Source organism: Delphinus delphis, chromosome X (genome assembly GCF_949987515.2).
Source record: "Delphinus delphis chromosome X, mDelDel1.2, whole genome shotgun sequence".
Taxonomy (NCBI): Eukaryota; Metazoa; Chordata; class Mammalia; order Artiodactyla; family Delphinidae; genus Delphinus; species Delphinus delphis.
In genome coordinates, this window is record NC_082704.1 from 60,487,386 (window position 1) to 60,498,165 (window position 10,780).

Below are 10,780 nucleotides of genomic sequence, written 5' to 3' on the forward strand. Positions count from 1 at the left end.
ACAACATAGTGCTGGATGTCTTAGCCAAAAAATAAAAAATAAAAGGCTCACAGATTGGAAAGGATAAAGTAAAAGTTTCCCTATGTGTAAATGATAAGCATGTCTACATAGACAATCCCAAGTAATATACAAAAAACCTCCTAAAATGAATGAGTTTATTAATGTGGCAGTATTAAAGGTTAATACAAAAATAAATAATATTTGAACGTTATTTTAAAGTTTTCAGAGGAAACTTGAGTAGTTAATGCTGGAATCCACATGAATAAAATGCTGATGGTTTATGAAGACACAACTTTTTAAATTAAACTTTTCTATTTTAAGAAAATTATAGATTCACATGGAGTTGTAGAAATACAACAGAGACGTCCTATTACCTAATATACTTTACCTAGTTTCCCCCAATTCTCACATCTTACAATAGAATGTACAATATCACAAGTAAGATATTGACATGGATAAAATGCACCAATTTTATTCATATTTCGTTAGTTTTGTTTGTCCTCATATGTATCCACCTCTACATAATAGTCAAAATGAAAAAGTTAAATCACCATAAGGATATTTCATGTTGCCTTTTTCTCAACATGCTTACTTCCATCCCACCTCCTTTCCTGCTCCTAATCCCTGGCAACAACTAATTTTCTTTATTTCTAAAGTTTTGTCATTTCAAAAATGTTATATATGATAGTTACAGAGTCACAGGAAGTTGCAAAGATAGTACAGGATAGTCACAAGTACATTTTACTTAAATATCAAGCAAACCCACAAAATTGATGTTTTACAATTACATGTATAGTTCTATGCCATTTTTTTACATGTGTAGATTTATGCAATCACTATTGCTGATTATGTTTGAGTTTTTAAAAAAAAAATTGAAGGAGTGGGAAATATCCATGGATAAAAACCCAATAAATATTTTAAAGTAAAAAAAATAAAAGAAAAAAACATTACCATGTTTGCATACACAGCAGTGAATAATCGGAAACTATATTTTACATAAAATATCTTTTACAATAGCTCCCCAAGATGAAATACTTAGGTATCAATCTAACAAACTATACACAGGAAACATAATGAAAAGTACAAAAAGATGATAAAATAAATATAACATAAATAAATACACATAAATACTGTGTCCATAGCTTGGAAGATTCAACCTAGTAAAGACTATTAATTCTCCTCAAATTGAGCTACAAGTTCAACTTGATTTCTATAAAAATAGGAGCAATTTTGTACATATAGACAAGATAATTTTAAAATTCATAAAGGAAATGAAGATCACTGGAATAGCTACAATTTTGAAAAAGAAGAATAAAGTTGGAAAAATCACACTACCTGATTTTAAGCTTACTATATAGCTACAGTAGTCAAGACAGTATGATGTTGGCAGAGAGACAGACATACATATCAATGGAATGGAATATAGATGCCATAAATAGACCAACATAAATATGCCTAATTGATTTTTGATAATACAAAAGCAACTAAATAGAGAAAAGATAGACTTTACAACAAGTGGTACTGGAACAAATTGAACATCCACAGAAAAAAAAAATAAATCTCTACCTAAACCTCATATATTTTACAAAATTAATTCAAACTAGATCATACATCAAAATGTGAAATGTAAAAGTGTAAAACTATTAGTGAAAATAAAACAATAGAAAATCTTTGGGGAGGAGGGTCAAGATGATAGAGTAGAAGGACATGGAGCTCACCTCCCCCCACACCCACATAAACACATCAAAAATACATCTACATGTGGAAAAACATGCACAGAAAACTAAATGGAAACTGGAAAATCTGTTATACACCCAAAGCTACAAGAAAGATCTCCACATAACTGGGTAAGATGGGGGAAAAAAAGGAATCAGGTCGTGATCTGCTCCCCAGGGAGGAAACTGTAAGGGAAAGAAGGTCCACATGGATGGACACTTATCCTGGGGAGGGAGCATGTTGACTCACAATCTAGGCTTTCCAGTCCTGGAGTCTTGCACAGAATACACAAGCCCCTTTGACTGCTGGGAAATCTTCTGAGACAGATAGAAGGGCTAGAGAAGCCTAGACTCTATTTATGAGGACTGCAGACATGCTGGCTTGCTAACAATTGAGGCAGAGAGAGCCTTCCACTGGAGGTTTGTATGACTATCAGTTACAGCAAGTAGCTGTAGTTATAGGTCAATATATGTGAAAACCAGGATAACCACAGATCAAACACATGATAGATTCACAAAAACAAAAAAGAAAAGAACACAAGCATAATACAAAAGAAAATCATCAAACTACAAAAGGAAAAAAAAGAAGAAAGGAACAAAGAACTACAAAAACAACTGGACAACAAGGTTTAAAATTGCAATGAGTACATACCTATCAATAATTACTTTAAATGTCAATGGACTAAATGCTCCAATCAAAAGACATAGAGTGGCACATTGGATAAAAATCTAGAACTTACAATATGCTGCTTATAAAAGACTCACTTCAGGGCAAAAGGTACATGCAGTCTGAAAGAGAGGGTATGGAAAAAGATATTTCATGAAAATGGATATGACAAGAAATCAGGGATAGCAATACTCAGACAAAATAGACTTTTAAAAAAAAGATCATTAAGAAAGACAAAAAAAAAGATATTGTGTAATGATAAAGGGATCAATACAAGAAAATATTATACTATTTAACATATACTCACCCTATATAAGAGCACCAAAATACATAAAACAAATACTAACAAACATAAATGGAGGGGAGACCTTCAAGATGGCGGAGGAGTAAGACATGGAGATCACCTTCCTCCCCACAAATACATCAGAAATACATCCACATGTGGAACACCTCCTACAGAACACCTACTGAACACTGGCAGAAGACCTCACACTTCCCAAAAGGCAAGAAACTCCCCATGTACCTGGGTAGGGCAAAAGAAAAAAGAAAAACAGACAAACAAATAGGGACAAGACCTGCACCTCTGGGAGGGAGCTGTGAAGGAGGAAAAGTTTCCATACTCTAGGAAGCCCCTTCACTGGTGGAGACGGGGGTTTGTGGGGTGGAAGCTTCAGAGCCATGGAGGAGAGTGCAGCAATAAGTGTGCAGAGGGCAAATTGGAGAGATAACCACACAGAGGATTGGTGCCGACCAGCCTGAGAGACTTGTCTGCTCACATGCTGGGGTGAGTGGGGGCTGGGAACTGAGGCTCTGGCTTCAGATTCCAGGGAGAGGACTTGGGATGGCTGTGTGAACACAGCCTGTAAGGGGCTAGTGCACTGCAGTTAGCAAGGAGGGAGTCCAGAAGAAAGCCTAGAACTGCCTAAGAGGCAAGAGACATTTTTGGGGGGTGCATTAGGAGAGAGAATTCAGAGCACTGCCTAACCAAGTTCCAGAGACCAGGGCAAGCCACGGCTATCAGCATGGACACCAGTGATGTGCGTGAAACAATAAGGCTGCTGCTGCAGCCACCAAGAAAACTGTGTGCAAGCACAGGTCACTTATCTACACCTCCCTTCCAGGGAGCCTGTGCAGCCTGCCACTGCCAGGGTCCCGTGATCCAGGGACAACTTCCCCAGGAGACACACGGTGCTCCTCAAGCTGTTGCAATATCACACCAGCCACTGCCACCACAGGCTCGCCCCACATTCCATACCCCTCCCTCCTCTTGGTGTGAGTGAGCCAGAACCCCCCAATCAACTGTTACTTTAATCCTGTCCTGTTGGGACAGGGAAAAGATGCCCTCAGGTGACATACACGCAGAGGTTGGGCTAAATCCAAAGCTGAATCCCAGGAGCTGTGCAAACAAAGAAGAGAAAGGGAAATTTCTCCCAGCAGCATCAGGAGCAGCAGATTAAATCTCCATAATCAACTTGATGTACCCTGCATCTGTAGAATACCTGAATAGACAATGAAGCATCCCAAAATTGAGGCAGCAGATTTTAGGAGCATCTGTAGACTTGGAGTTTGCTTTCTGCACCTAAATTGTTTCTGATTTTATGTTTATCTTACTTTGTTATTTACAGTTTATTATCATTCATAGATTTGCTAATTGATTTGGCTGCTCTCTTCCTTTTTTTTAAATATTTAGATATATATATTTTTTTCCTTTTTCTCTTTTTGTTAGTGTGTATGCTTCTTTGTGTGATTTTTGTCTGTATAGTTTTGCTTTTACCATTTGCCCTAAGGTTCTCTCTGTCCATTTTTTTTTCTTTTTAGTATAGCTTTTAGCACTTGTAATTATTGGTGGATTTGATTTTTGGCTTGGTTGCTCTCTTCTTTCTTTCTTCCTTTCATTTTTTTCCTTTTATTATTACTTTATTTTATTTTTAATATTTTTGTAATTTTTTACTTTAATAACTTTTATTTTTTCTTTCTTTATTTATTTTTTTTATCTTTTTTCTTCTGAGTCGTGTGGGTAACAGGGCCTTTGTGCTCCGGCTGGGTGTCAGACCTGTGTTTCTGAGGTGGGAGAGCTCATTTCAGGACATTGGTCCACCAGAGACCTCCCAGCTCCATGTAATATCAAACGGCAAAAGCTGTCCCAGAGATCTCCATCTCAACGTAAGACCCAGCTCCACTCAATGACCAGTGCAGGACACAATATGCTAAACAACTAGCAAGAGACAAACACAACCCCACCCATTAGCAGGGAGGCTGCCTAAAATCATAATAAGGTCACAGACAGCCGAAAACACAGCACAGGATGTGATCCTGCCCACCAGAAAGACAATATCCAGCCTCATCCATCAGAACACAGACACCATTTCCCTCCACCAGGAAGCCTACACAACGCACTGAACCAACCTTAGACACTGGGGGCAGACAACAAAAACAACAGGAACTATGAAACTGCAGCCTGCAAAAAGGAGACCCCAAACACAGTAAGTTAAGCAAAATGAGAAGACAGAGAAACACACACAACAGATGAAGGAGCAAGGAAATAATCCACAAAACCAAACAAATGAAGAGGAAATAGACAGTCTACCTGAAAAAGAATTCAGAGTAATGATAGTAAAGATGATCCAAAATCTTGGAAATAGAAAGGAGAAAATACGAGAAAGGTTTAACAAGGACCTAAAAGAACTAAAGAGCAAACAAACAATGTTTAACAACAAAATGAATGAAATTAAAAATTCTCTAGGAGGAATCAATAGCAGAAGAACTGAGGCAGAAGAATGGATAATTGACCTGGAAGATAAAATAGTGGAAATAACTACCAGAGAGCTGAATAAAGAAAAAAGAATCAAAAGATTTGAGGACAGTCTCAGAGACTGCTGGGATAACATTAAATGCACCAACATTCGAATTATAGGGGTCCCAAAAGATGAAGAGAAAAAGAAAGGGACTGAGAAAATATTTGAAGAGATTATAGTTGAAAACGTCCCTAATATTGGAAAGGAAATAGTCAATGAAGTCTAATAAGTGTAGAGAGTCCCATACAGGATAAACCCAAGGAGAAACACGCCAAGACACATATTAATCAAACTAGCAAAAGTTAAATACAAATAAAAAATATTAAAAGCAGCAAGGAAAAAACAACAAATAACATACAAGGGAATCCCCATAAGGTTAACAGCTGATTTTTCAGCAGAAACTCTGCAAGCCAGAAGGGACTGGCAGGAAGTATTTAAAGTGATGAAAGGGAGAAACCTACAACCAAGATTACTCTACCCAGCAAAGATCTCATTCAGATATGACAGAGAAATTAAAACCTTTACAGAAAAGCAAAAGCTAAGAGAATTCAGCACCACCAAACCAGGTTTACAACAAATGCTAAAGGAACTTCTCTAGGCAGGAAACACAAGAGAAGGAAAAGAGATCTACAGTAACAAACCCAAAACAATTAAGAAAATGGGAATAGGAACATGCATATCACTAGTTATCTTAAATGTAAATGGATTAAATGCTCCAACCAAAAGACACAGACTGGCTGAATGGAGATAAAAATAAGACCCGTATATATACTGTCTACAAGAGACCCATTTCAGACCTAGGGACACATACAGACTGAAAGTGAGGGGATGGAAAAGATATTCCATGCAAATGGATATCAAAAGAAATCTGGAGTAGCAATTCTCCTATCAGAAAAAGTAGACTTTAAAGTAAAGACTATTACAAGAGACAAAGAAGGACACTACCTAAGGATCAAGGGATCGATCCAAGAAGAAGATATAACAATTGTAAATATTTATGCACGCAACATAGGAGCACCTCAAAACATAAGGCAAATGTTAACAGCCATAAAAGGGGAAATCGTCAGTAACTCAATCATAGTAGGCGGTTTTAACACCCCACTTTCATCCATGGACAAATCATCCGAAATGAAAATAAAAAAGGAAACACAAGCTTTAAATGATACCTTAAACAAGATGGATTTAATTGATTTTTATAGGACATTCTATCCAAAAACAACAGAATACACATTCTTCTCAAGTCCTCATGGAACATTCTCCAGGATAGATCGTATCTTAGGTCACAAATCCAGCCTTGGTAAATTTTAGATAATTGAAATCGTATCAAGTTCCATGGCCCCGACAGGTGGGCGGGCTTCCCTGAGGAGGTGGGGAGGGGAGGGTTGGGCTGGCCAGCGGGCAGATGATGATGCTGATCTTCTGTGTGGCCCCCAACAGCGTACAGAAGAGCACGCAGTTTGACCTGGCCTTTTTCAGGTTCCCACAGGATCCAGCCAGATGCCTGAAGTAGGTGGAGAATTGTAGGAGAGCAGACTTCAAAGATAAAACACCTGATCAACTAAATAAACATTATCAATATTGTGACAAACAGTTTGAGACTTCTGTGATCTGTAGAACTAGTCCTTATAGGAGAGTTCTTTGAGATAATGCGATACCAACAATATTTGATCTTACCAGCCATTTGAAAAATCCACACGGTAGACACAGAAAATGAATAAAAGAATTGAGTTAAGATCAAATCAGGACACTGAAACAGAAAAAAATTGATGAAACTTCTGAAGAGGAACCAAAACATAAGGAAATAAACAACAGCAATGCAGACGAAGGGGGTGAAGAGCAGGATGAAGACATTTTACCTTTAACCCTTGAAGAGAAGGAAAACAAAGAATACTTAAAATCTTTATTTGAAATTTTGATTCTTATGGGAAAACAAAACATACCTCTGGATGGACTTGAAGCTTCTGAAGTCCCAGAAGGTCTCTTTACTCCTGATAACTTTCAAGCACTGCTGGAGTGCCAGATCAATTCTGGTGAAGAGGACCTGAGAAAGCGCTTTGAATCAACAGGAGTGAACACATTGTTCTGTTCGAAAACACAGCAGAAACAGATGCTAGAGATCTGTGAGAGCTGCATTTGGGAAGAAACTCTCAGGTAAGTGAGAGACTCTCACCTCTTTTCCATCGTCACTGACGACGTGGCGGACATAGCAGGGGAAGAGCACCTGCCTTTGTTGGTGAGGTTTGTTGATGAAGCTCACTACCTGAGAGAGGAATTTGTGGGCTTCCTGCCTTATGAAGCTGATGCAGAAATTTTGGCCGTGAAATTTCACACTACAATAACTGAGAAGTGGAGATTAAACATGGAGTACTGTCGTGGCCAGGCTTAGATTGTGTTCAGTGGATTTTCTTCCAAAATGAAAGTTGTTGCTTCTAGACTTTTAGAGAAGTATCCCCAAGCTATCTACACACTCTGCTCTTCCTGTGCCTTAAATATGTTGTTGGAATTATCAGTGTCTGTTATGGGAGTATCTGTCGCATTAGGAACAATTGAGGAAGTTTGTTGTTTTCTCCATCAATCACCACAACTGCTTTTAGAGCTTGACAATGTAATTTCTGTCCTATTTCAAAACAGTGAAGAAAAGGGCAAAGTACTGAAGGAAATTTGCCATTTCTAGTGGACAGGCAGGCATGATGCTTTTGAAATCTTAGTGGACCTCCTACAAGCACTTGTTTTATGTTTAGATGGTATAAATAATGACACATGTTAGATGGAATAACTGTATAGCTGGCCGACGATTTGTACTCTGTAGTGTGGTAACAGATTTTGATTTAATCATTACCACTGTTGGTTTTAAAAATGTTCTATCTTTTACAAGAGACTTTGAGAAAAATCTTCAGGGGCAAACTTCTGATGTCTTCTTTGCAGCCAGTAGTTTGACTGCAGTGCTGCATTCACTAAATGAAGTGATGGAAAATATCGAAGTTTATCATGAATTTTGGTTTGAGGAAGCCACACATTTGGTAACCAAACTTGATATTCAGATGAAATTCCCAGGGAAATTTCACAGGGCTCCACACAGTAACCTGGAATCTCAGCTAACCTCTGAGAGTTACTATAAAGAAACTCTAATGGAAACACAAAAGACCCCGAATAACCAAAGCAATCTTGAGAACGAAAAAAGGAACTGGAGGAATCAGGTTCCCTGACTTCAGACTATACTACAAAGCTACAGTTATCAAGACAGTATGGTATTGGCACAAAAACAGAAAGATAGATCAATGGAACAGGATAGAAAGCCCAGAGATAAACCCATGCACATATGGACACCTTATCTTTGATAAAGGTGGCAGGAATGTACAGTGGAGAAAGGACAGCCTCTTCAATAAGTAGTGCTGGGAAAACTGGACAGATACATGTAAAATTATGAGATTAGATCACTCCCTAACATCATACACAAAAATAAGCTCAAAATGGATTAAAGACCTAAATGTAAGGCCAGAAACTATCAAACTCTTAGAGAAAAATATAGGCAGAACACTCTATGACATCAATCACAGCAAGATCCTTTCTGACCCACCTCCTAGAGAAATGGTAATAAAAACAAAAATAAACAAATGGGACCTAATGAAACTTCAAAGCTTTTGCACAGCAAAGGAAACCATAAACAAGACCAAAAGACAACCCTCAGAATGGGAGAAAATATTTGCAAATGAAGCAACCAACAAAGGATTAATCTCCAAAACTTACAAGCAGCTCATGCAGCTCAATAACAAAAAAACAAACAACCCAATCCAAAAATGGGCAGAAGACCTAAATAGACATTTCTCCAAAGAAGATATACAGACTGCCAACAAACACATGAAAGAATGCTCAACATCATTAATCATTAGAGAAATGCAAATCAAAGTCATCTCACACCAGTCAGAATGGCCATCATCAAAAAATCTAGAAACAATAAATGCTGGAGAGGGTGTGGAGAAAAGGGAACACTCTTGCACTGCTGGTGGGAATGTGAATTGGTTCAGCCACTATGGAGAACAGTATGGAGGTTCCTTAAAAAACTGCAAATAGAACTACCATATGACCCAGCAATCCCACTACTGGGCATATACCCTGAGAAAACCAAAATTCAAAAAGAGTCATGTACCAAAATGTTCATTGCAGCTCTATTTACAATAGCCCAGAGATGGAAACAACCTAAGTGCCCATCATCAGATGAATGGATAAAGAAGATGTGGCACATATATACAATGGAATATTACTCAGCCATAAAAAGAAACGAAATTGAGCTATTTGTAATGAGGTGGATAGAACTAGAGTCTGTCGTACAGAGTGAAGTAAGTCAGAAAGAAAAAGACAAATACCGTATGCTGACACATATATATGGAATTTAAGGAAAAAAATGTCATGAAGAACCTAGGGGTAAGGCAGTAATAAAGACGCAGACCTCCTAGAGAACGGACTTGAGGTTATGAGGAGGGGGAAGTGTGAACTGTGACAGGGCGAGAGAGAGTCATGGACATATACACACTAACAAACGTAGTAAGGTAGATAGCTAGTGGGAAGCAGCCGCATGGCACAGGGATATTGGCTCGGTGCTTTGTGACAGCCTAGAGGGGTGGGATAGGGAGGGTGGGAGGGAGGGAGATGCAAGAGGGAAGACATATGGGAACATATGCTTATGTATGACTGATTCACTTTGTTATAAAGCAGAAACTAACACACCATTGTAAAGCAATTATACCCCAATAAAGATGTTTAAAAACAACAACAACAACAACAACACCAAAAAAGAAACTCTAAGTGTTCCAACAGTGGAACACATTATTCAGGAACTGAAAGGTATATCCTCAGAACAGCACCTCAGAGCTCTTAAATGCTTATCTCTGATACTCTCTGTCATGGAACAGCTCAAATTCAATACGTCAGAGGAGCATCATGCTGACATGTACAACAGTGATTTACCTAATCCTGACACATGCTCTGCTGAGCTGCATTGTTGTGGAATCAAGTGGAAACACAGAGGGAAAGATATAGAACTTCCATCCACTATTTTATGAAGCCCTTCATCTGCCAGACATCAAGATTTTTCCTAATGTTTATGCATTGCTGAAGGTCCTATGTATTCTTCCTCTGATGAAGGTTGAGAACCAACGCTATGAAAATGGGCAAAAGTGTCTCAAAGCATACCCGAGGAATACTTTGACAGACCAAAGGTCAAGTAACTTAGCTTTCCTTAACATAAAATTTGATATAAAACAACATTTGGATTTAATGGTGGATACATATATAAAACTATATACAAGTAAGTCAGAGTTTCCTACAGGTAATTCAGAAACCATTGAAAATACCTAAGAGACTTTTAAAATAGGCGTTCTCTTATATTTGATATTTGAAAAAAATCTGTAAGAAATTTGAAAATATCTTACAGAAAAGTTGTAAGGTGTACGTAGGCCACTTAATCACTGAATATCTTGACCTGTAGGCTTCCCATTGAGACATTAGTCATTGATAATCTGCCTGTCTAAATGACCCATTTGAAGTCCCATGCTTTGGAGACCTAACTGTTCTTTCAGAAGATAGCATTGAAAGTACCATATTAT

The 10,780-nt window shown here is 38.0% G+C and overlaps 1 pseudogene; it reads left to right on the forward strand.

Annotated features, from left to right (window-relative positions):
- The first annotated feature begins 6,585 nt into the window (after positions 1-6,585).
- LOC132418875 (52 kDa repressor of the inhibitor of the protein kinase-like) lies at positions 6,586-10,532 on the forward strand (annotated as a pseudogene).
- Positions 10,533-10,780: the final 248 nt, after the last annotated feature.